Genomic DNA, 25,540 nt, shown 5'->3' with positions numbered 1-25,540 from the left:
AATAGATAGATCCCATAGATAGATGAAGTGATGTAAGCTTGGGCTAATACTGGAGTTAACTTGTTAAGCACAAGCAGGCTAACAACAGAAATCATGCTCCTACCACATTTGAATAATTAAGGTTCCTTTTTAAACAGGAAATCCGCCGTGAAAGTAATCTCTGAAAGCACTGGTAATAAATGGTCACAAAAAGGATGAGCGTCAATGTGACGCTAACCACCGCAGTTTAAAAGATCTTACCTCTTCCTGCCCACAAACGACTTAACCAGAATTTAAAGACAATGAATGCTTCTCAATCAGCTATAATGCCAATGCAGGCCAGAGTGGAATCAATCCCACCAGCATGAATAAATAATGAATAGATTCATTCACGTCAACAGCTGGGGGTTTATGAAGACTCAGAGAGAGTGTTGACCTGAGTGTAACCTCATATACCCCCTGGGACCACCAAAGCAATAGTACAACCTTTTTAGTTAACACGGTGTCACATCTACAGCGTGACCAAATGGCTCCTTAATCCATCAAACCCCACAGCTGAGACTCACCATATGCTGTACACACATTATGTCAACGTATGTTACATGCACATCACATTGAATCCATGCAACAGGCAAAGGTGATGTCTCTAATTATATCTTACATACCTGTTGAACAACTGCACTGATGTGACAAATAAACTGACATTCCTAACTGCGTTAGGAAACTGCAGTTACATATGTTTCAAAGGTACATTCCTAACTGAAGTTACATCAGTAATGTAGTTATTTTAAGTAAAATCTATCCTAGTGCCTAAACCAAACCAAGTCATTTTTTTACCGATCAAGCTGCTAGCATATGATGACAATGCTGCAGCAGCCACGTTGTATTAGGAACAGAGACATATGTCGTTTAGGCATGAAGATGTGTTGTATAATGCTATTCCAGTTGCTCTGAATAATTAGCTGGAAATCTATTCTTTCACCCTCAATTTTGCCTGTGTAACTACAACAAAAAAAAACGGGACATTTATTCTCCATCTGAAGTCTGCTCTTTTATACTTTCAAGATTGAACACTTTTCAACAAAACAACACTATGTGCGCAATTTGTCATAAAAGTCTAGTATTTTCTCCTGAAATAAGACTCTTTTGTTCGACAGGCTCTTGCACTGAATAGAACCCATCTCCATCAGAATATTAATCACTGTCTCCTCCAGCCTGTGTACAGTAATGATTCATGTTATTACGGGACAGCTGTCAGTCTAGTAAGATGACTGACTTGCTGGATGCTACTGATGGTCTTCTTGGTGTTATAGTTGGCTGGTTGACTGGGTGAGAGATGAAAAGATGACCTGCTATCTAATCATTAGGCCTGTTGTGCTACAAACTGACTGACTGGTGGGCTGTTTTACTGTCTAAACAACTCACTGACTCGATGTGTAACAGTCTTGCAGATTAGCAGGTCAACACAGAGAACTTTTTTGCTAACTAAATTCAGCCTCCTAGTGGATTGTGACATAAATTGGACTGAAGTGATTACTGGTTATTAAAGACAGTGAACGTGACTGTGATGGTAATTGGTCGATGCACTGTTAGCATACTCATTTGCAGAAACTGTTGTGTCCGTTTAGCATGAACTAGGGCCTGAGCAGGCAGAGAGAAAGGCAGTCATTAATGAAAGGAAGCAAACAGTAGGCTTACCTCTCAGATAAACTCTAATCCACACAAATTCACTTATTGCACTGCTGCCTGGGATTTAAGCTGCAAATTGCGGCCTCTCCTCATTAAAACAAGCTATTTGTGGCTCACTGTTTTAGCTTTGACAAAAATTCAAAAGAATTATATCAGTTTATACAAATTTTCTTGGTGTTCAATAATTTATTTTCCCTTTGCTTAAGGAAACTGCTTGCACAGTTTAAAGTAGATGTCATATGATGGCGAGTACAGCTCAGAAAGTGCTCCCTGATGATTTAATGTATCACGTTACATGGTCTTCATCCACTTAAGGACTTTGCTCTGATGAAGACCAAGAAAAAGCTAGTAAGTGGCCCTTGAGTTCTACATTTTAGGGAATCCACTTAGATCTCTAGCTAAAACTATTCTTATAACTGTATGTCCAGTATGAAACTTGAATTAACAGGTGCTTAGGTTAAACATTAGGGTAGGTCCAGATACACCAAACCAACATCGAAGGCAAACAGTTGCATTGTCTCACATCCCCTGTGTCTCAGCTAAAAAGCTGCACTTGAACACACCGCAAAGACTACTGTCAACGGCCAACTAGTTCATACACCTGTGTGAGAGGAAATAAGTCTCCATAGGCTGGAAGACTGCAGCGTTTGCCTACCATTTTCACACCACTCTTGGCGATTAAGTCTGATAAAGAGTTGCAAATGAAGCTAAATGGGCGAAATCATGGATGTGCGGATCTGCTTAGCTGAACAGCCAATCAGAGTGATTCCTTTCACCGACGGGCTCAGTGGCCAATTTAACAATCAGGGCTAAACACAAAGACTGGAAATGGTTACCCAGGCACTGTCCAAGGGATGATTTCACTGTAGTTAACAAAGAGAATTCAAGCATGTACCTCCTTGCAAAAAAAATAAAAATAAAAATAAAAAAATAAAATGTTGCTTTAGAGGTGCTGTCACTTTGAACCGAGCTAGGTGACCATTTTCAGGTTTTATAGCAAAGCTATATGCCTATTGGCAGGTAGGACAAGTAGAAAAAAGATCACTGATTTGATTATTGCAAATTGGCCAGGTTTCATTTTTTCCTTGGATGTTCCTCGGACATCAGGGTAGACAGCTTGCCAAGACGATTAACAAGTGGTGGAAGGTGGAGCTAACCAACTGAGAGGGGAAAGAACCCTCAATTACAGTACACACTTCATCCATTTTATTCTGTTGTTTTAAGTCCCATAACCTACACCGTTTTAAGGCTTCCACTTTTCCTCTGATGCTGTGGGGATTTATTTTTATTCTTTTTAATTGCAGGCTCCATAAACAACCAAACCTGGAAAAAAAACCCCATCAAACTCAGCTGGTAGATCAGTGAGCACAACTATCACACTTAGCAGGGCAAACGCAGGAGTGCATAATTTATGCCCCAAAACAACGGGGTAAAAGAAAATGGATGAAAAACAAAACAACAAGATCCAAAAGAATGTCAGCGGACATTTCACTGGCAAAAGACACACATTCTTTTAGACACAGATTCATGCAGACTCACGGACAGACGTAGCATATACATGTTCACAGTGAGCTGGTTGTGTGCCACAGAGAAATCCTTTGGCGTGCCTCATTACACTGAGGAGCTGAAGTTTGCTAATTAGAGCTACTGCTTCAGAAATCCTGCTGCCACTGAGGTTTCACCAGTGGAACAATGTTGACTAATCGAGACAAACATTGCGTCTATATTTCTACCTCCCGTTCAAGAAGCCTTAGAATTCAAAATGTCTCCCCTGAGTTCAGACACGCTTTACTTTAACTTGAAGAATATCTTGAAAACTAACTACTTAGTCTACAGAGAGGTGCCAGCCAGAGAAGAAGTTATAAGGTCATCTGGCCAAACAGCATTTTTATTGATTATCCCTCACAGGAATTACTTGCTTTTGTGCTATGGGCCAGAAAAAAACCCTATCCTCAGATTTACATGGATCACTAAAGCCCAGTAAATCTAGATGGAACAGAGTTCTCCCTTATGTGATTTTCTATCCACTTGGACCATTGGGGTGTTGATAAGTCAGGCAGACTCAGGATGATTGTTGTGTGCATCCTCATGGTTCATTTTAAAAAAATGTCAAAAATCACAGTTGAACATGTGCACACACACATGCACCCTTCAGACATTACATAACAAGGATTTTATCAACATGATTTTATCAACGTCATATTTAAGAATCAGTTTTGCTTTCTAGAGCTTAAGCTGTACAAGTGAATGTGTTGCAAGCAGTTCAATATTTACACATCTAGCAGATTCGGACCAACATTTGCATGTCTGGCCACCCGACAGTATTACTCCTGTACTGGTCTCCACCAACCAGAAAAAAATATCTGTCTCTTTAGCTGCTAAATGCTTGTGTTTGCATTCTTCAGCAAGCTACTTCTTCTGCAAGTTCTGTCTGTACTGGGCTGGTAGTGAGCCATGGTTTTTATCAGAGCTTTTTCACCGTAAACGGCAGCCTGCTGATGCTCGAAATGAGCCTGATGAGATCCAAGTTTGCAGGTCTGTAAACAGAAACAATGGGCCGAAAAAGGCTAAAATGCTCTGTAGTAGCATGGATCCATTAAGGAAACTCTGGGCACACCGTCGGTCGCGGAGCGCTGTTCATTCTTACAAAGCTACTCCGTAGAGCATGAAGCAGAACACATTTGACCGGGTGTTAAATTACCTGGATCTTCCACATGGCTTTGACATTGTACAGCCATTAAACCATCCACGTTAAAGACTTCCACCAGCCGAGCGGCTAACCTACAGTTTGGCCCCACACTGTGCTGAATTGAGACAAAAATAACATAATGGTGCAACATTTCTAGGCTTTCCAAATTTTGTTTGACATAATGGATCCAATTCTGTCGGTTCGTCGGGGGTCGTGACTTTAAAGAAAAAAGTATCCACAGTTTTACAGCGGCTTCATTCACAGTGTAAGCTTTGGGGAAAAAGCTTACATTGTGGGCCAGTGTGGATCATGCGACATAATTTGACAGTTTGGCCGCTATTTCAAATTGGCTTCAAAGCCTGGACCTATTCCTGGGGGCTTGTGTAATAGGGAAGGGAACTGCAAAGCTGGTCGGTTATTCTCTGTAGCTCCTTATATGAACAAGGATTTTCATGTCAGGCAAAGTCATTTCATCTGTTGTTTGTACAAAGACACAGCTTAAAGGGTTGAGACACGTAAAAGGTTTAATTTGTGCATCTGCGTCTAACTTACAAACGCTGATCAGCTTTAGTGTCCAGCTCAGGATGAGAAAATGTCATCGCCGTGAGGCACCGGGCCCGTTCATGTGCAGCGCATTTTTACAATTACACATTAACTGACACTCTATTAAGTTCTCAGAGGTGCCAAAGGACAAGTGGCTTTTTGAAATAGTTCATACTTTGTGAGCCGTGTGCGGCCGTTATTAATGAATCCCTGGCGAGTGCCCTGTTTTACATGACCGAGTGATGAACAACTCACAGCTAGTGTCCAATATGAATAACATATGATGAGTGGTGCTTTAATCAAAGAGCAGTGTGGGAGTTTGTCTCCTAATTAGACAAAAGCAATGACACTTCAAAATAACCTTTCCCTCATTTACATACATAATGAACAATGTGAGTGGAACGAAACTAAAGGGATAGAGGCTGCTAGAAACAAAACAGAGGCCTCATTTATTTTTTTTTCCTTTGTCCTTCTATTTATCTATTTCAATACGATTTGCTGTAAAGGTCCACAGGTAGATGCAACATAGAGCAACATAGCTCTGAAGTACAGCATGGACTAACAATACAGTTCCACATGTCTAATCATACACCATGACACATCACCTGTCATGATGCACCTCAGTGCACTGGGAGGCTCATTAGGACGCACCAATCGACCACCAGGAAGCGAGTGATGAATGACTGTGTCAGCTTGGGAGCTGTAGTTTGTTAAAGTTTTCCCACAGATCTGCCTCAGAGAATTTCCCCCACAGCTCCAATCAATACTGTCTGTCTGGATACACAGGAGAAAAACTGTGTGTGAGTGCCTACTGCCGTGTGTGTGCGCATGCAGGGATGTATGCATGTGAGTAGGGAAAGTCAAAGGGGGCGTAGTCGCTATGCTGGCGTGAATGCATTAATACCATGTGTGTTTACCTTGTAGTTGTATTTGAGTGTGCATGACGTTGGTGCATGTGCTCATGTACTGTATGTGGGCGTGTTTGTCGATAGATTATAGAGCTGCAGCAGAATGGAGCAGTGGTCAGTGCCCTCCTTTTGTTATGTAGTTTGTTTGCTATGACTGTACATAGACCTTAACCAAGTGTCCACCATAGAATTTAGTAATGAACATTATGGAGTTAAGTTATGGAGTTTCGGTCCAGATGAAGGTGTTGGTATCCACACTGTAAGTGGGACCCCACAAATATAAATACCAACCCCCCGACACACACACACACACGGAAACTTGTGCAAACATTTGTGTATCTATAATGCTTTCCCTAGCCCTTATCATGACCTCAACCATCGCAGCAGACCTAATAATAACCAAACCCAAGTGAAAATGTCCTCATTCTTATGGTCTAAGACTCAACATGGTTTCCACAGAAAAAGCTGTTCAACCCCCCCCCCCCCCCCCCCCCCCCCCCCCCCCCCACCCACCCACCACCACCACCACCACCACCACCACCACCACCACCACACACACACACACACACACAGAGGAATAGTGATAAGACAAACAAGACCAACTGGCAGAAACTAAAATCGTGCTGGAGTGCACATCAGAGTAACTGCGCCATCTCATGTAATGCATCCTTTAATTTTCCTCACTGTCAGTCTTTGTCTCCTCTCATCTGTGCGTCTGCATTACTTATTTTATCTTCCTCTCTTTCTTCTCCTTCTTCTTCTTCTTTCTTTTTTTTTCTACAGTACACTGAAGTTATTTAGCCGGCACCTTTATCCAAGTCAACTTCATGATAAGTACAGTCAACCATATGGATATAACCCAACATATACCACATTTATTAAAAGAGGAGATAGAGGAAGAGTTGTCTTTCATTTCCTCGGTCTGTTTTTCACACACAGCATACTCCAGCAGCTTCTGCGGGGCCAGCAGTTAATTTAGCAAGTGCCATATGTACTGCACTGACATGAACAGACACACACACACACACACACACACACACACACACACACACACACACACACAAACCCCCCAACACACGCACACACACACACACACACACACACACACACACACACACACACACACACACACACACACACACACTCATGCAAAGGCCAGTGACATCATTCTGCACTCAGCATGCTCCAGTGAGTTCTGTTGTCATGGTGACCTAGTCACATGCACTTAGTAACTGTACTAGTATGGCTGCCTGTCAGTGTAGAGAGCATGCACACAGGCGCAGAGACAACACAGCTTCAGTTCTTACATACATGCTGAAGTATGTATGCATATAATGTGGTGAGACACTCACAGCAGTGCATGTATGCTGCAGCAATGAAGCACGTCAGGTGTTTATTTTTTTTTTACGGTCCAACCACAGCTATACTTGACACAAGTGGTACACATGTCACATGTCTCCCCCTGGATGGTTATTTTCCAATCAATTAAGAACTGTGTCTCATTGAATGGCTCCATATTTCCATCAACAACAAAGCAATCTGGGCTGAGATCAGGCCTGTGGGAACAGCAGGACGGCACAACAACTCCCATGAGTGCACTGGCTTCTCAACTGGACTACATAAACTGTCAAATTATTTATCATCAGCCAGAGGAAAGCCTGCAGCTAATTACCCTCAATATTTCACAGCTGTATTATGGCTTTGAGATCAGGAGGTTGTCTGTTCATGTGTGTGTCTGTGTGTCTAAAAAGGCACAAACAAACACAATGGATTGCGGTTAGAAGAACATGACTCCGTGTGTATGTGTGCTGTGTGTTCAGCGTGTGCTTTCCTGGATGTGTCCAGCTCTTGTCTTGATCAGCTTCAGTGTTCTTTTTTATCAGGCACAAGACAGCCTTGCACCGATGATGCATCCTTTCAGATTCCTGGCTACAAAGGATCCTGTTAGCATTGAGGACTGTCAAGAGGCACAGCTGAAATTGTGTTTTTACACATCAGGTTGTGCGGGGCAAATTTCGGGACTTGTTTTGCCACATAATTCTGCATGTGTTTTACCGTTTCATTGTACCTCAGGTCCAGTTGCCGCAGACCACTGCCAAAACTGCTCCATTAACCCTCTTTTCATTTGTCAATATGTAAATATACTGTAGATTAAACTGCAATTTATGTAGTGATGGAGATTCTGTTATAAACTCAGATTAGATCGCTAATATTGTGACCAACCAAACACATTCTTTCTGGACTCTCAAGCAAAGCATGAGATCAACAGAACGGAGTCACGTTTGCTGCTCTGTCAGGCTGTACTAGAGATGCATTGAGCAAAATGCTACACCAGCGTGCTAACAGGCTCACAACGACAATGTTAATGTGTTCCGCAAGAATAATGTTCACCATATTTATTACCTTCATTTTTTGTGTTAGCATGCTGACATTTTCTAATAAGAGCAAAACACAAGCCAACAGGCCGATGGAAGTGTAATTAGGATTCAATAACGTTTTGACCACGGGGCTGTGCTAAATGAAAAGTCAAGAGATCACCTGTGTTATTACAATTCATGCCAGGGATTTCATGCTCCAACACATTCCACGACAGTCCAACATGTAGTTGTTGAGCTATTTCAACAAAAACGTCACCTCTTGGTGGCACTAAAGGAAAAGCCAGGGGAGAGTAGTAGCCAAAGTCAGTAGAATACATGCACTGTGACCGTCTGTGCAAAACTTTGACTTTCATGTCAAATCAAAGTAACACAAATCTATACACATGCTAAATGGCTGAAAGCAAAAGGTTTAATGTTCACACTCAGTTTTACTGGGTGATTCAAATGAATTTACATTGTCCCCTACGCCTCGAACATCCATCAGTATCTCGAGCTATCAAGAGATCACACCCTGCTCCTCTGTCTCTGTCCGTGTTTGTCTTTCGTCAGTATAATTGTGGTTTGTATAACATGGTTAGCGGAAGCATATTATACCATCACTATGAGACACAATGTAATCAGTGCCATAATTCGATCAGGACCTGCTGCCACCTGCTCTTGAGCAACATTGCTGCTCTCACGACGACAAACAAACTGGACAAGGCTGACTCACAGAGGAGCAAACACAGAGGTTTCTGCCTGACTGGTAAGTTTTTCTTTTCCTAGATTACACGTGAAGAGAAAGGGTGAGTGAAAGGGTGCAATTATTTGAAAGTCCACCTGCTAGTTTAAATCTTCAGCTTCTTGCTTTGCAAAAAATTCCATGAAAATGAGTCATGAGTATAAAATGTAGCTTTACTGTTTTCAACCAAAAGCACATGAGTGCACCCAGAAAAGGCTTTTCGGACTAAAGTCACTTTCAACTGCATCAAATCACAAGTAGCTCTGATAAAAAATTAATCTATCATCTCTCATGTATTATCATATGGAAAGTAAAAATTCCTCCAAAAGTCTGATCTCAGTGGTATGAAAGATAATTTTGTGTAAATGGGTTAGAGCATAGCCACATGGGCCCTGAATCTGAGTGACATTACAGCTTTGATTCTAACCCATGACCTTTTGTTTCATGTCGCCTTCTCCTTCATGTCTCAGTCTGGCTGTCTGTCTCTCTCTCCTACACTTACCGCCTCTCTATTTCCTGTACATGATTTAATAAATCGCTCTGCAGAGCAGCACAGCATCACCTCTGGACTGTTACGTAACACAAGGCTGCTATTAGAGCCTTTCTACCATTAACCTGCTTTTGATTTAGGGCCCTGACTGTCATTTGCTGCGTACGACTGCCACAATGACATATCAGCACAATGACCACATTCAGTTTGTGCAGTAAAATCTGTGGCTGTGCCCTCAGCCCAGTACCCTAACACCATACTGGACTAGTCGTTTTATATACACTGCTAGTGAAAATGTGAGAGGTGGTGTGCAATTTATTTAGCAAGGCAGAAGGTCAGGGTGAGGGTTGAGGTGGTGGACTGAGGTGTAGCAGTGTCCTGATTTTAGCAGGACAGTGGAGAGAAGACGCTTTCAACTATTTTAGCTGGAGTACGTAAGAGGTCAGGTGGTCCACTGTTGTGTGAAAAATTCAATGTTGCAGTTGTCTGCTAAAACAAATGATGTCTAGGGTTGCAGCAGTAAGCCATTCTCAAAGTACCGTGGTATGGAAATTGTTGATCGTCATATTATGCACATTTGCTTTTGTACGGTATTAAATTCTACCGTATGCAATTAAAAAATATTTCAAGTTTACAGTATAAAAAAAATGTCTGTCACAACTTAATATTTCGTTAAATTATAAGAAAGCATTTGTCCAACAAACAAACCCCTTCTGTTTTAATTCTTAATAATAATGATAATAATAATAATAATAATAATGAGGCCAGGCTGCAAACTTCCTGTAAACTCAGCAGAGACACTGCAACATCATTAACTTGCCCCTTTTCGCCTTTTCTGTTGTTGTAACAGAGGACCACAGGGGAGACACCACAGAGCCAGAGGATTCCCTCATCCCCCCACCTGCCTTTGTTTTTCCTTTACTCCTTCTTAACCGTCTGTATCAACAAAACAAAACAAAACAAAAATCACAACTGGCTTACATTTTTTTTTTTTTATCAAGGCGAGATCTTGTGAGGAGAGAAAGTAAAGCCAAATCAATAATTATCTCGCCTTATATGTGTGCCTCCCCTTCTGTTCTCTTCCTACCCACTGTTCACCACTAATTAGCGTCACAACCAAACAAGGAGGCGTTTCAAAAATAACCTTCAAAGTACACAGAGAAGCCAGTCAATTACACGGACAGGAGTCACTAATGTCCTCCCTCCCTGCTTTTTAGAAATCATGATCTCTCCTCACAGCTGCATGACTGCTTGACAGACATGACAAGACAATCCAATACATTCAGACCTGCCCACTGCAAAAACCCTGTCTTACTGCTGGCTTCACATTCAGTGGATTATAATCATGACTCATAATTACCCAACAGCCCTTTGGCCGGTCAGTAGCAAGGCAGCACAGGAGCTCAGGCGACGCATGTGTTCACGTGCACATGTGCACACGGCCTCTGCCTGTGTGTACATTTGCATGTATGTGTGCAGAGCTGCTGCTGTGTTTGTTCTGTGTAATCTGGAGCAGCCAGTTCGTAGTAGATCGATTCCTCACAAACAGAGTCAGGCGGCCCTATATGTTCGCGATGCAAATCAAGCAAGCGCCCCTAAAACTGGACAAGGGCCCGCCTCCAACTCATGTCAAAGCGCATGTCAATGTTTAGTCACTTCATGCATCTTGGGATTGGTCAGATTTCGCATTCTGTTGTGTAGACAGTGGAATATCTTGTGAAGGATCAATGTATTCACTTGAACACACCACTCTTGTTTCCCTTCATCAGATGATCAACAGCAAAAGAGGACGAGAATGACAAAGAAATGTGTTGTTCTCTGCTTTACACTGTCACTCTTTCTCTTTTGTTTCAGCTTGAAGATCAGTATCATTCTATCATCACAGTGGTCATTTAACCGAAAAAGCACGTGCCACTTGAAAAAGCCGGATAGTGGCACAGGCCACAGTATCAAGATTTCTAAATTGTATACAGTTCTGTTTTCTTCTGTCTGAGAGAGGAGTGAGCCCGACCCAAACCCCTAAATTAATTCTGCTTTTTCACATCACGAGACTGGAGCCCAGGTAACCCCTGAATTCCACCAGATCCGTGTTCGGTCCGTCTCCTCTCCGCCATGGCAGCAAAGCTGACAGTCCATGTGTGCACTTCCACTGGTTTCTGCCTTGCATATCTACTCTGTTGCAGCTCCGGCAGTCCAGACCCTTCTATAGCAGACACGCAAGGCTTCCATTTCTGCTGGATGCCAAAGCACTTTGCAGCAGTTCAGTGTAATTCAGCGTGGAGCAGACAGGAAGTCACGCTACGAAACAACAACATAACATCCAATCAATTTTATAATAGTCCGTGTTGTTGTCTTGTTGTTGTGTTTTTAACACATGCGTATAACTGCGCTCGCGGCCCACAAAGCAGCTTAAAGGTACAATATGTAAGAATTGTAGCTGTAAACACTCAAAAATAATTGTGCTGTGTTGTGTTGAATAAATAGCTACGGACGTTAGCATGCTGTCCAGCTAAAATCTGCCTGTTGCAGTGCGAACACTCCTGTGCTGTGGGTGTAAACACAATCATGGTGCTCCAAGCTCTCAGTCTGGAAAATCAGATGCAAGGCTAATCAAGCAAACTAGCTAACAACAGCTACAGTTAGCAGCAGTTAGCGGCTACTCTGGCCACATGAAGCCCCTTCTGTCTTGAAAATGAATTTCTTCCTGCATTTCACACCTTGAAGATTATTCCACATCGGCTCCAACATTATACTGCAACTTGAACAACTAATCATCACGAGGGTAACTGAGCAAACATGCAGATATATGTGGCTGAAATTCAAAGGAATTCCATCGAAATATCCTTTGAACTGGAAATTTAAAAGCCAGGATTACTTAACCACGATGAAACTGTTTTTGAGGGTCTCGGTTGCCATGTATCAATGGTATTTGTAAGCATGATTGCCTGTCGGATGGCTCCAGAGATTTGTATCACAATAGCAAATCCTCTATGCCAGCTATATGAACAAGCAGATGACATATACATACCTATAGACAGGAACCATGTAGTCAAATAACCAGTGCTGCCAGTGGAACAGCAGATGGATAAATATGTGGTGAAACAAACACAAGCCTCTACACACATTACATGCTTCCCATTATTTTTTTTCCCTTTTCCTCTCACCATACACCCTCTTCATCCTTTTTCACTTCTCTTTTTCGCCATCCGTTTCCAATCTCAGGCTTCTCTGTCCCACTGAACTCTGACCTTTGTCCCCTCCCCCCGTATTAGTCTAACAGTCGTTATAGGGAGACAAACATACACACACACACACACACACACACACACACACACACACACACACACACACACACACACACACACACACACACACACACACACATTCATGCACCCACACATAGAGCCAATAACAGACATGGAGACATGTAGGCAGACAGACATGAGTTTTCACTCTCGGTACATTAAGTCATCAATACTTGACCGGGGCGTTAAGATGCACATTATCTGTGCACACAAGTACAAACACACACTGCCAGGCTCCAAAACACACACACACACGCACGCACGCACACACGCACACACACACACACACACACACACACACACACACACACACACACACACACACACACACACACACACACACACACACACACACACCAGTCACATTAACACTGTACACTGTTCTCTGGCCTGGCTGCAGACAGTGTAATATAGATTGTTCGTCATTGATTTGCTCTACATTTGTCATAGCTAACAGCTACATTCTGATCCACTGTCCAAACACAATCACACTCTCAGTCACACCAAGGAAAAGTATTTTATATCCACTTGCCAGTGATAATGCTAATGATCACAATCTCCCCTTTTTATTATCACCAACACATTTGATGTCTCTGATGATTTAGGACTAAAGATATATTCGACTTCCTGCCCATCATGTGGCCTGAATTAGAAAACATAGTGCCTGTGTTCATTTCCAAGGTCATATGTTTTATTTATGTTGGATTAAAACCCTACAACTATTTTGCCATAGTTAAAAAACATTGTGGGAGACAATCAAACTCCAGAGCAGGTTATGCACGCTGAACAAGTGAAAGCATTGAGAAAGCTGAAAGTATGTTGCCATGTGGCTTCAACAGCAGTATAAGGAGAAATGTGTATTTGTTAAAGCCAAAGCAGCAAGCAACCAGCTCAAATTATAAAGGCTGACAGACAAAAAAAGAACGAGAATGGAAGTAGCCTACCAACGGTAAATGGAAAAGATCTGTACTAGTTTGAAATTCGGTGGCGAGTTTGTCTATTGTTTCACCAAAGCAGTTTGTGAACAGTTCAGTTCTCATAGGTTTTGCCATTGTGACTATAGGTCATCCTAATTTGTTCCTCTGTACCCTCAAAAACAATGTATGTTGAGTGACGCAGCACAACCGTCCTTAATCTCTCTCCATAAAAACCTCAATTTTATCTTATTTTATATTAATAATCTGAAACCATTGCATCTGAATCTGGTCAAAATGGCATCAGCTGCTCAGCTGCTCAGCTGCTCAGAGCTGTCCGGAGTCTGGAGGAGAGAGTCAGGTGCAGAACTGGAGGAATAAACACCCAGAGTCATGCTGGATCTGATCCAGAGCCATTTATCAACAGGAGGAGAGCTCAGATATGACTTTTTAACTTTTGGGATTATAAAAGAGGCTTTATCTTCAAACCCGTTTATCAACCTGACTGCAGCAGTGATCCACTGAGGTGATCTCCATTGTCAGGTGTTTATGTTCTGTAATGTTGACTGCGGACTGGAGCTGGAGGGGAATGCACTTTACTTCATGAAAGTAAAGCTACAGAGAGGAGAGGGAAAGCGGAGAGAGAGAACCAGAGTCTCAGAGGAGTGCTGAGCTCTCTGAGTGGTTTGCATGAGTCAAACACACATACACACACCTTTGGCGTACGCCATTGCTCATTATATTTTGGCTAATGTAAAGTAATCTGGCTTTTTGGGCTGAGTCAACACTTGAGCAACTAACACCAGGAAACATTTCCATTGCTCATGAAAATCTGTCTGATGTGACTCAGGCACAAATGCTCACAGACAAGTTAATGTTTTAAACTTTATTTACCTAGTCTCAGTTGCCTACCTCATTCCTCACTCTGACCCTCACCTGAAAGTTATGGTGAGAGGCGACTAAATGAAATGAAAACTTGTGAATTCCTCTGGGTTTGAACCCTGTTGAAATTTGTGATAATGTAAGAACACAATCGAACTAAATATACAACGTAGGTTAAGTCGTTTTAGACATTTTAATGTAGAAATCTAACACATTTTTAAAACTACACTGAATTTACTCAGTATAAGAGTCCCAGGGTCTAAAATGATGTGACACAGTGTGTTTGCTGCCTCCTTTTCCCGAATTTTCTTCTCGCTTGAATGTCAGTCATTAAAAAGCAAAGTTCAGCATCCCCCTGACATCAGAAGGGCAAAACAGACCTGCTGATTTTCCCTAACATGGAAGTGAGGAACTTGAGCAAATGTGCAGTATTTCTATTCCCAAAGCTTCTTTAACCAGTGTATGGGTCACTGAGTGGGAGTATTGCCTCTTCTTCCTACACACATACGCACACATGAGCACATACATGAATGGAACGCAATCTATTTTTAAAAAGCAGAACCGATACAAAGGCTAACGTCACATACACACAACTCTGAGGAAGTAAACTGTAAGCCCACACCATGTCACCATGGGGCCACATTCAAAGGATAACTGCCAACATATGTACAACTTAAATGCATCCAAAATCTATGAACCTACATAGGGAAATATAAGGTAATATTAAATGTTAAAAGATATAATGGACCTGGTCCAATTTGCAGTCCAGGTTTCAACAGAACTTAACATTTCAAAGCTTTGCAAACCAATATTTAATATTAACAATGGCTGTGTAATCAGAAAGAAAAGGAATATGAATTTTTAGAATCTTCCAATCTTGCTGCTCTCGTCAGGCAGCTGTGATTAGTGATTAGCTTGTGAACATGGTGAATAGTGCACTTAGTGACTAAACAGTCAGATAACCAAAGTTGGTGAGGACCGATCAATAAAGCTGAGTGCTGAACTTACACTCATCAGAAATAATGACTCAAAATGCACGCTGATGTTGCTCTGTGTGCAAACGGGCAATAACCACACAACATCACAACCTTATGTGTTGAAATTCTGCCATCGTTGTGTTTACAGGCTGTAGTGTTGCTTTCAAGTCACAAAAAAAAAATAAAAAAATCTATAAATGTAAATTTAAAACACATTTATTCTGCTTTAATGGAAAACTGTTTATCATTATTATTATTATTAATAAACCACTAAAACCAAGGTGTCATTCTCCTCTTGAACCCAGACATACAATCGCAAATTAAAGTGCCACTTGAAAAAGACTGTGAGCCCACTTTGTGCGTTCTTGATGATTCACAGAGGAAATTGCTCCGATCGCTGATCCTGTGGTTTGCAGTGTCTCCTCACAAGGTCCTGGGTTTAAACTCACTCATTCTGCATGGGGGCCTTACTTTGTTGGGTTTTGCAAGGTTTCTCTTTCTGTAGGTTTCCTTGCACCCCAAAGGATATATGCATGTTGTGTTTCAGAAATATCCTTGTTATTGCCACAAGCAAGGCCATAGGCTCAGACATGGACGACCAGCAGCACAACACTGCTCCCTCCTCCCTGCACGCTGCTGTTAATGCTTGTTCTCATCGCTCCCTTGACAACCGAAGCTTCTTCCCGTTCTAGCTATTATTTATTATACTTGTGACAGCACTTCCTTCCTTGTGCATAATGTATGCGTTATACCATAGCCATACAGGTCTGGAATATTCTGTTCTGTTGCACATTCAGGTTCAACCTTTAATGTATTTGGATGCTTCATGCGCAGCACCCTGAGATATTAGCCCAAAGCGAATTCTGTCCTGAGCATCTGATGTGTTGTTTAATTTAAGGTACCTAAACACCTCATCACCATCATTAAAAAGTCCTAACCTTAACACGTTTAAAATCAGCGATACTGAGGTATGGAGACTTTCTCAACCCGTCAGACTTTATATATGCTCTGGGGAATGGTGACGGAGAGATGAAATGGAACGGGAGATGGAGTAGAAACAGCACAGGAGCAAATGTCTGCTGGCTGTCGTCATTGGTGTGGTGGATGTTGCTATGGAAATGGCCCAAAGTTCAGGCCATGGCAAACACAGGTAAGTGTTTGGGTGAGACAGACAGACCAGAAGCGACATGTCCTTTTACATTTCCATATTTGAAACGAATCTTGCTGAGACTACATTTTTTATTTAGGAAGATTAAAAGGAAGGCTTTCTCATGTGAAAACTGAATACAAATGCATGCAATAAAGTAGCATATGTAAAAGTATGGAAACGGATAAGATGTGTATACAAGGACTTCCTTTTTACCACTAGCTATTGCATGAGTGTTTATGAAGGTTCTCAGTCATCCACGTCGTGGTAATTCTAAACGCTGCATCGTCAGCAACTGGACTTGTTTCAGTTCCTTGAAACATTTCACCTTTCATCCAAGAGGCTTCTTCAGTTCTAACTAACTGGAGGAGAGCTGCAGGCTTTTAAGCTCTGCATGGGAGTGTCCTTACAGAGTCGTTAAGGACACGTGTGAGCTCTGAGTTTCAGTCGCTGGGGCCACTTGTGGGACGTTGACCAAACTGGCCTCCACGTCGGTTGCTAGGACCAGGTGAGCCCAGGTGTGAATGGTTGTTAAGCTGTCTGGGGAGGGAAATCAATACTGCATTGTAGGTGGGTGATTTTAATTGAAGTACACAGGCACCAGCAGAGATTTTAAGACTCTTTACTGTAGTCTTTATAATACATATTGTATTTCAAATAAACTGTAAAATACACTGTATAACTGACCAGATGGACTCAGATGCCTTCGACAAGATGACTAGCCCGCACTGAATATTCCGTGTTATGGCTGGCTGAGCTGCAGATTAATGGTTGGTATTATCTCTTGAGCAGCTTCTTCTAATTCTTCAGTTCACACTACTCACTGTGACGAAAAGCCCGAGGATTTTTAAGAGCATGCATTTTTTTTTTTTAATGAAAATTATTTCATACAGGACGAGGAAAATTATCATAATCTGGTCTGACTGCAGCTAGATAGGGAAGGCATGCTCCCATTAGAGATGTAAGAAATGCTATAAAACACACAGTAAAGATGTAAAGTTTAGATTTAATGATTTTGTGGTGCATATTGTACTCTGTACCCTGAGACTGTTAAAGCACTGATGCATTTTTATATTTGTCTGCTTTATGTCCGGTACAAATTTCCCTGAGGAACCAATACAGTGGTGTTGAATTAAGAACTTTGGGATGCTGTCTGATCTTTGCTTTCATCACATATTACTCTGATGTTAAGAACAAAGGATGCAAAATAACCAGCAGATAGCCAGACTATAGAATTAATGTGTTAATTTGCCTTAATTGTCTTATTTTTCAAAATCAGTAATACTGTACACTAACTACTACTCACTCACTCACTCACTCACTCACTCACTGCTTTGGAAATCAGACACAAGTCTGGAAAGTGGTCAGTGTGCTGAGTCCAGGTCTTATTTGCACCTACGCTTCACTAAGGATCCTGTTCCTAATGCAATTAAGGGACATTTTAAAGAATACAATATTACTAATGCTCATCTGTTTGAGAGCACATACTGTAGGCTGCTTCCACATCATATACTATAGCTGTTGACTAATGGGCAACATTCACAGCAACACTGTCTAGCATTTACAAGTATGGTTATAGTTATTAAGCTGTCTGTTTGCATCATGGTTGTTGTGATCTGTTGTGGGGACTGTTGGACCTGGTTGTACTTTGTTCAGTTTCTTACCCGAGGACACTTTGAAATTTGGCATATACTGAGGAGAGAACCGCCGATCTTCGGGTAAGTGGAAAACCTGTTCTACCTCCTGAGCGACAGCCGCCAAGGAAATGAATAGAAATGAATAACTGATTAGAATATGTGTGATAGGACTGTTAGAACCGCCATCTGCTAGGACAGAGAATTTACCCACCAGCTGACCCTACATCATTCAGGTAGGCAATAGTCTAAAAATGCTGCTGTTACAAAGACTTTAGGTAGTTCACTCCTTTTGTCATTGGGTTGATGTGCGCGTCAAGTTAGATTTACTTAGCTGTTTTATCAATGCAACAAAATGTGAACAGAAGTTAATTTATTCAAGACGACAGTATATGCATTTTTCTGAGGCACCCGTTTGGTATGCTCTTCCAAGAGCTTTTACGATGAATTATCGATTTTGAAATACACGTCTAATTTCTAAAAATTCTACCACAAAGCAGTGTCAGTCAAATAGATTATTTCTGTGTGTGTCTGTGTATGTGTACAAGAGAAAGAGAAGCTAACATATACAAGTAGAACCCTGGGAATTTAAAAGATATAAATCATTCCAAGCATCTGCATTATAATAAAAAAGGGTTTTCATTTATGCATAATGGACAACATATACGTGACAGCCCAATGTCGGCTGATAACATCGGACCCACGGCCTCTGTCAGCCTCTATATCTGAGTACCTTGCAGAAGAAATGCAATACTGAAGGCGACGGAAACCTTGCAACACACACTTAACACGTCGGACACACTTGAGAATCATTTTATTTCAAGTCAAATAAAGTTTCTTAGTGTGCCGTAGAGCAGACGAATCGGTAAATGTGGAAGACGGAGATCGTCTCAGTTTATGTAACATATAATCCTGTTAGCTGTGCCTGTGATTTACTGCAGGTGCCCTGTATTTATCCTGCTCCCACAGGATTGTTTACATATGTGTGATATTAGCTGCTTGTTTGAGCTGACAGGGAGTTGAAGCAGGGCGCTGGTGCTGCTCATGACTGACAGATTGCAACATTGAAGGCTTCAACAGAAGATGTTTTTCGCTTAGTTCTTCTGTTTTTTTTTGTGTTTTTTTTTGCATCACTTGCCTTTACAGAACAGTACACATCCAGCTGATCTTAAAATGGCAACAGACAGCTTTTGTCATTCTGAGGTAAAAAATGACAGAGCAGTGTAATGGTTGTAAACAAAATGATTTTGAAAAGATTTTTGCACGATCCAGCACAATGGCAGTGCATCTGCCATCGCGCAGCCAAAACAGGAAGAGACTCTGTTTTCCCTGGTCACTATCCCTGGGTTACAGTGGAACAGCTGGAGTAACTGTGAAAACTCTGCTCCTGCAAAAGAAAAACAACACCACCGATAGAAAAGGCGAAGAAGGTGAAGAGAAACTCAGGTCAAACTAGAGTGAGCAGAAGGCCATTCACTGGAGAGCGCTGGTGTTGTGTCGATATCTGTTCCACCCCGCTTGTATGTGTTCCGCATTACCACCTGATCAAAACAACCAGGTGTTTTGCTTTTCTTTTTCATAGCGCTGAGATCAATGTTTCTAGCTCAAATTGGGATTGTTAAGGTTGTCTTTTGCTTTGAACAGTAGCCCAGCTGCTAGCAGCAGCCATGTTAGTAATGCTGTGTTTGTGACGGTGGGGGTGAATTTGAAAAGTGGTCTGTTTCTGCTTTAAGTCCAAGCTCACTCTCCATTTAGGTCCATTTGGCCACCACCAACTCAAGAGAAAAATATCAGGCTGTTTAGCTACCTACGTTATTCAGCCAGCTATTGTTACCTTACGTGTCTGCAGAGTCAGTGCTGGGATGTTTTCAATCGGGTTATCAGAATTTTTTTGATACTCAGCTGTCTGCTGCTGTTAAAAATGCTTATAGAGGCGGCGAGACAGAACCAAAACCAAAAGGTGAGAGTGTCTGAAATGTCAAATGAAGCTGAAGGGAACAGAGCTGGGTGGTGATGTGTCGGTTTATCACTACAAATGGCGCCTTTTAAATGATACAGTTTATCTATTGTTCTGAATCAGAATCGACTTCATTAGCCAAATTTATGTACACTTGGATTGGAATTTAACTCCGGTTCTACATCGCTCTCAGTGACCTTTACACGGAAACAAATATGAACGTTACTGTACAGTGCAATGTGCAGAGATAATGATTAAGACTGTTTTAAAGACTGTAGTCTAGCATCTGCATGGCCTGAGCAACCTTGTTTGACCTGGAAGCAGCCGGACTGTTGCAGAACAGCACCGGGCTCTGCTCCAGACCGCCTCTGCTCCTTCCGCCGGCTGCAACAAAATCTGAGTGTACCCGCCCTAATCAATGCTGCCAGCTGCACTAGTTGCATCTTGAACGCTGCATTTTGAATGAACTCAGCCATACACAGACTTTGAATTCACCACATGGGAGGCTGAAAATAGGAAGGAAGAAAATGAGGAGGAAGTCTGAAATCAGGTTAACATGGAGCACCGAGCAGCAGCGCTTTAACCTCAGCACCTCACTAATTACCGTACAGGGCTTCCTCTCATCCTCTCTCCCCATTCCTCCCCTGTCAACCTCTCTCTCTCTCTCTCACACACACACACACACACACACACATTGAGGTCAGAACATGGCCTTTAGTCCATGCAGGTAATGAGAGACCATGTGTGGCGCTCCAGACGTATACGCTGCAGTCTTCACATGTAATTTCATCTCAAAGTTTCATCTCATTATCAGTGTGTGGCCGGCTCTCCATGCGCTTCTGAAACCATGTGGCTCAATCACGACGACCACATCTGACACACACGACTCCACCCAAAGCACCTCTTTACGACCTCACACGAGAAGTAGATTAGGGCCTTCGGGAGACAGAACAGGAGGGCACCTCTACCGCAGACAGAAAGTCAACAGCACCAACTTACAGAATACATAAGTATTGAAAATATAGTGCCAAATATCAGCTCACATAGTCAATAGGCTGAATGATGCGGGTGATCAGTTAACAGGGTAGATGTACTGACAGCACTCAATCACACACAAACACGCACACACACACACACACACACCACACATGCACACACAAACACTCACACACAGACTCACTCACACGGTTTCCAAATATAAACCTCTGGCTGGAAGATTAACTAAACCAAACCCAAATCCTCCTCTCTGCATCCTCTCAGCAGAGGTAAAGACAGGACCAGCGGTGAAAACATAATCTCCCCACATTCACACAGTCAGTTCTCAATGACCTGCCAACAGCAGCCGGCTGGCAACCAACCCCTTGTTTGACCCACACAGACACACACACACACACACACACACACACACGATCCACTGCACATCTGTCCACCCTAAATGTAGCTTTAGCGAGATGCACATATTTCAACAAAATGAAGATAATCCAGGGTAAATATCGTTCAGCCAATCTCATTCAGATGGATTACAAAAACAAATCGTTCCCTTTCTTAATCCTCCTGCAAAAAAAAAAAAAAAAGAAAAAAAAAAAGACCCAATTTGAACATGCTGATGCTGTAATCATGGGCGGTTTAGTTTACATTAGCCGACGTAAAGTAGTCACTTACCAAAGCCAGTGGTTAAAGATTAACAGCTGTAACAAAGTCTGCAAAGAAGTTGGGTCAGTTGGGCGCCTTTCATGGTTTGATATCGAGATCTAATTTCAACATTCACATTTAAAATATTTTCTTAAACAAGTCAGTGCAACATACGCACAGCAGTTATATTTACATTAAAGTCCAGCCTTTGCAGTGTCAGCCCATGGTTGATGACATGATCAACTAAGGTTGCTCTGATTTCATTTGAAAGTTGTTGTCTTCTTCGGCCATGACCTCCTCTACCAGCTCTACCTCTCACTCTTCCTCCCCCTCTCATTCTCACCCTCCCTCTTCCTCTCTCTGCAACTTCTTCCATTGTTGTTGGAAAAAAAAAAAAAAAAAGCTCACCTGTGGTCTTTTAGTGCTGATTTCCTGATTGAAGTGGTAACAATTACGGTAACAACTGTTTGACCAGGTGGCACATGTAGTGGCCAGTTAGCTCATGTAGTGTAATTTTAAATAGCAGTGTTTTGAAATGGCAAACATGTGACTTTATGCCAGATTGTTGTGTCTTATGTAGAGAAATGTGTTCAGTGCATTTAAAGTTTTGGAGATTTGAGAAGACGTTTTGCTCTCTGTGTGTCAGTTGAAATATTTGTGCTATGCATGCCATTTTAGTGTGTTTGCAACTGGAAAAAAAACTGTAACACCAGAACACATTTAGGGACTGTGTGAAAATGACTGGTCTGAAGAAGATGAGGCTGAATGTTTTAAAAAGAGAGACCCTCTCCCACAATATTAATATTTCCCATTTTCTTGGAAACAACCTGCAGCACCCTTCTCTATTATATCTCAAAATAGATGAATGTGAGATGAAGGTTGACATGTTTTTTTTTTTATTTAAGACTCATTTGTTCTCACTTTTCTGCCAGTCAGAAAATCACAAGAATTACATATTTAAAACACATGTAGGTCGTAAGTCCCCATAATATATTGGGACAGCATGGCAGGGTAGGAAACGCCTTCATGCCTAAGGACATATTCTCACAGCATTTGCCGTGGGCACGACTTGGAGGACAGCAGTTCAACCAGTGGCCCTCATCTGCTCTCCAATTGGATTTAGAATTACAGCAACAAAACGATTTACAATGCAGGCGAGACTGGGGACTATGTGTGTGTGTGTGTGTGTGTGTGTGTGTGTGTGTGTGTGTGTGTGCCCACGCTCCTATCTATGACGCAAGAGATGATTTATATAATCTCCTCTGTGTCACAGAGCACAAGTGAGGTTAATGTGTATCTACCATGTTAGTGTATGTGTGCCTGTGTTATGTGCTCAGTCACAGTCCCTGCGGTGGACAGTTGACCTTGGGTGGGTTGTCTGCCTTCTACTCTTTAGATCCTGTTACTGTAAATCCAAACTATGCATACGGACTGCAGACTGGGAGTGCTCTAGTCCAAACAGCCTAATTTTAACATTCCTTCCATCCAGGATCTGTGTGGTTTACATCTATTCACCCTGTTGCCTTCTGGCACAAGATACAGAAGTACCCACTGGCGTACCACCAGACTACAGAGCAGCTCCTTTTTCCTGCCTCAGTGTACCATCTCTTAGTGTCCTATTTTGGCCTTGCAACTCTATGTTTTTTTTTTTTTCTTTCAGCTGTCATTTTAGTTAGAAGAAAACCCCTGATAAACCGCCTTTGCACTACCTGCTCAGCACCAAACAGCAGGCAGACAGTTAGCGATGAGCTGGTGTACAGAGTGGAACATTATAGCAGCTAAAGAGCCAGCAGAGCTACAAGAAATGAAAATATCCGACTTGAATTAATCAAGTGGCCGGGCGCACAACTCCACATTAATGTAATGTAATGTCCTCAGGGACTGCTGGATCATTAAGCTGACAATAAGCAGTTAGCTGATCTGCATTAATAGTGTCAAAATATTGAAATATTTAAAAATATTTGACAGTCTTTCGATGGTCATGTTACGCAGTATCGATACTGGTACCAGCTGTGCTTTCTCGCCCTCTCTTCTCTCTGACAGGAAGCCAACACACACACCACTGCAGAGTCCATACAGGCGCGCCTCCTCACACCCAGTTACCTTAAATGCCGATGTGCTTATCACACAGCACACAAGCCTCGCTAGCTTTTTATACAAATCGAACATCTTATGTTCTCAGATTTGTGTCAGTTTTCCCCCGTGGTATCCAACATGGTTTCAAGGCACAGTATCGGAGTAAGACATATGAGCATCATGACAACAGTAGCACATTCAGTATTAGCCATAAAAAAAGTTTGATTGATTGAAGACTACTGTTGCTTTAAGTGTATCTGTGTGTGTTTAAAGGTCTTAAGGGGGGTACAAACATAACGATGACCGGGCTGATTTCGCTCCGATGTGACCCCTTCCTGACCACGGAAGATTATCTTCTGTCTTATAAGATTATCCTATACAATCTAGGATCTACGATACGATTATCCTGTGGTCTGTGGTGTGTTAAGAGTCAATTTGTCCCGATAATTTGCTCGGAAACGGATCGCGGCCAACAATCGTAAATGTTAAACTCGTTCAATATTCATGACGAAAAATCTTTGTGTGTGGGGAGCCGATGACTCCTGAGTCACTACTCCGTGAAATGTGATGTGAAACGCAACGTAGCCAACCAGCTGACTAAGGAACATAGAAGCGGACGTAAATAAAAACAGAGGTGAGATCTAACTTTTCCTATGGTGGTGTTTGAATTAGCCATTTTAATGTTTTTAATGGGTTTAGTGTCGGCGCTAACGTTAACCATTATGCGCTACCGTTAACCGTCATACTGGTGGTTAATGCTCACATTCCCTCTTCTGTGTCTGCCATATCTTTCATGTTTTAAAACGTTTATTTACTCTTTTTATATACAGTCTATGCCCTTTTCCGTTTATGAAGAGCCCGGTGACGCTGGGGTTGTTGCCATTGGTTACTGTAGATCACGTTTGATCTCGCGATATTTCTGGCTCGGAGGACTAGATTCTAGATTGGCCGTGAGACAGATAATCTTTATGTGTGTGGTGTCCTGTGCTGAGAATATCGGAGCACACCACACACAGTACGATAAATGTGGGGGCGCTACAGATAAAAAATCTCTTAAGATTTATAAAATCCTTATGTGTGTACCCCCCTTTAGTCTAACCTGATAAACTGCCTCCAGTGATGTCCAAGTTGCTTTGTTGGTAACGTAGGCACCAGGTTTTGAAAAGCAGAAAGACTGCATAGAATAAAAAGGGAAATTTCACGTGTTTTTAAACTCTTAATAATGAGTTCAATAGTGTTATAGGAGTGCAATGCTAGACCAGTGGACTGCTTTTCAAACCCTGCCGACTACATTAACCACAATACATTTTAACCACAGATTTGTCATATTTGGACATGTATGCGTGGTGGTCTTTGTACCTGGTGTGTTTCAGAGCTGCTGTGGAGAGGCTGGGAGGGGTGACCCCCCTCATCGGAGCTGCTGACACACACACACACACACACACACACCTGCAGCGCGTTGGCAATCAGAGCATGCTGAAAAGCCCCGGCCTTCACAATGCCTGCCTGATATCACCAGATACACTCCTAGCACCTATATTTCCAGTGAGAATACTTTCATGATCATCTATCTTTGTTTTTTTTTTTTCGCTCCCTCCATAGTGAGATCGGATATCTCC

The 25,540-nt window shown here is 42.1% G+C and overlaps 1 protein-coding gene across 1 annotated transcript in view; it reads right to left on the bottom strand.

The window, feature by feature from the left end:
• The window catches only part of smpd3 (sphingomyelin phosphodiesterase 3), a 73,249-nt gene that overhangs the window by 36,457 nt on the left and 11,252 nt on the right, over positions 1–25,540 (bottom strand). The gene's annotated exons all lie outside the window — the stretch shown is intronic.

Source organism: Acanthopagrus latus, chromosome 8, assembly GCF_904848185.1.
Source record: "Acanthopagrus latus isolate v.2019 chromosome 8, fAcaLat1.1, whole genome shotgun sequence".
Lineage (NCBI taxonomy): Eukaryota > Metazoa > Chordata > Actinopteri > Spariformes > Sparidae > Acanthopagrus > Acanthopagrus latus.
This window is presented reverse-complemented; position numbering and strand designations above follow the sequence as displayed.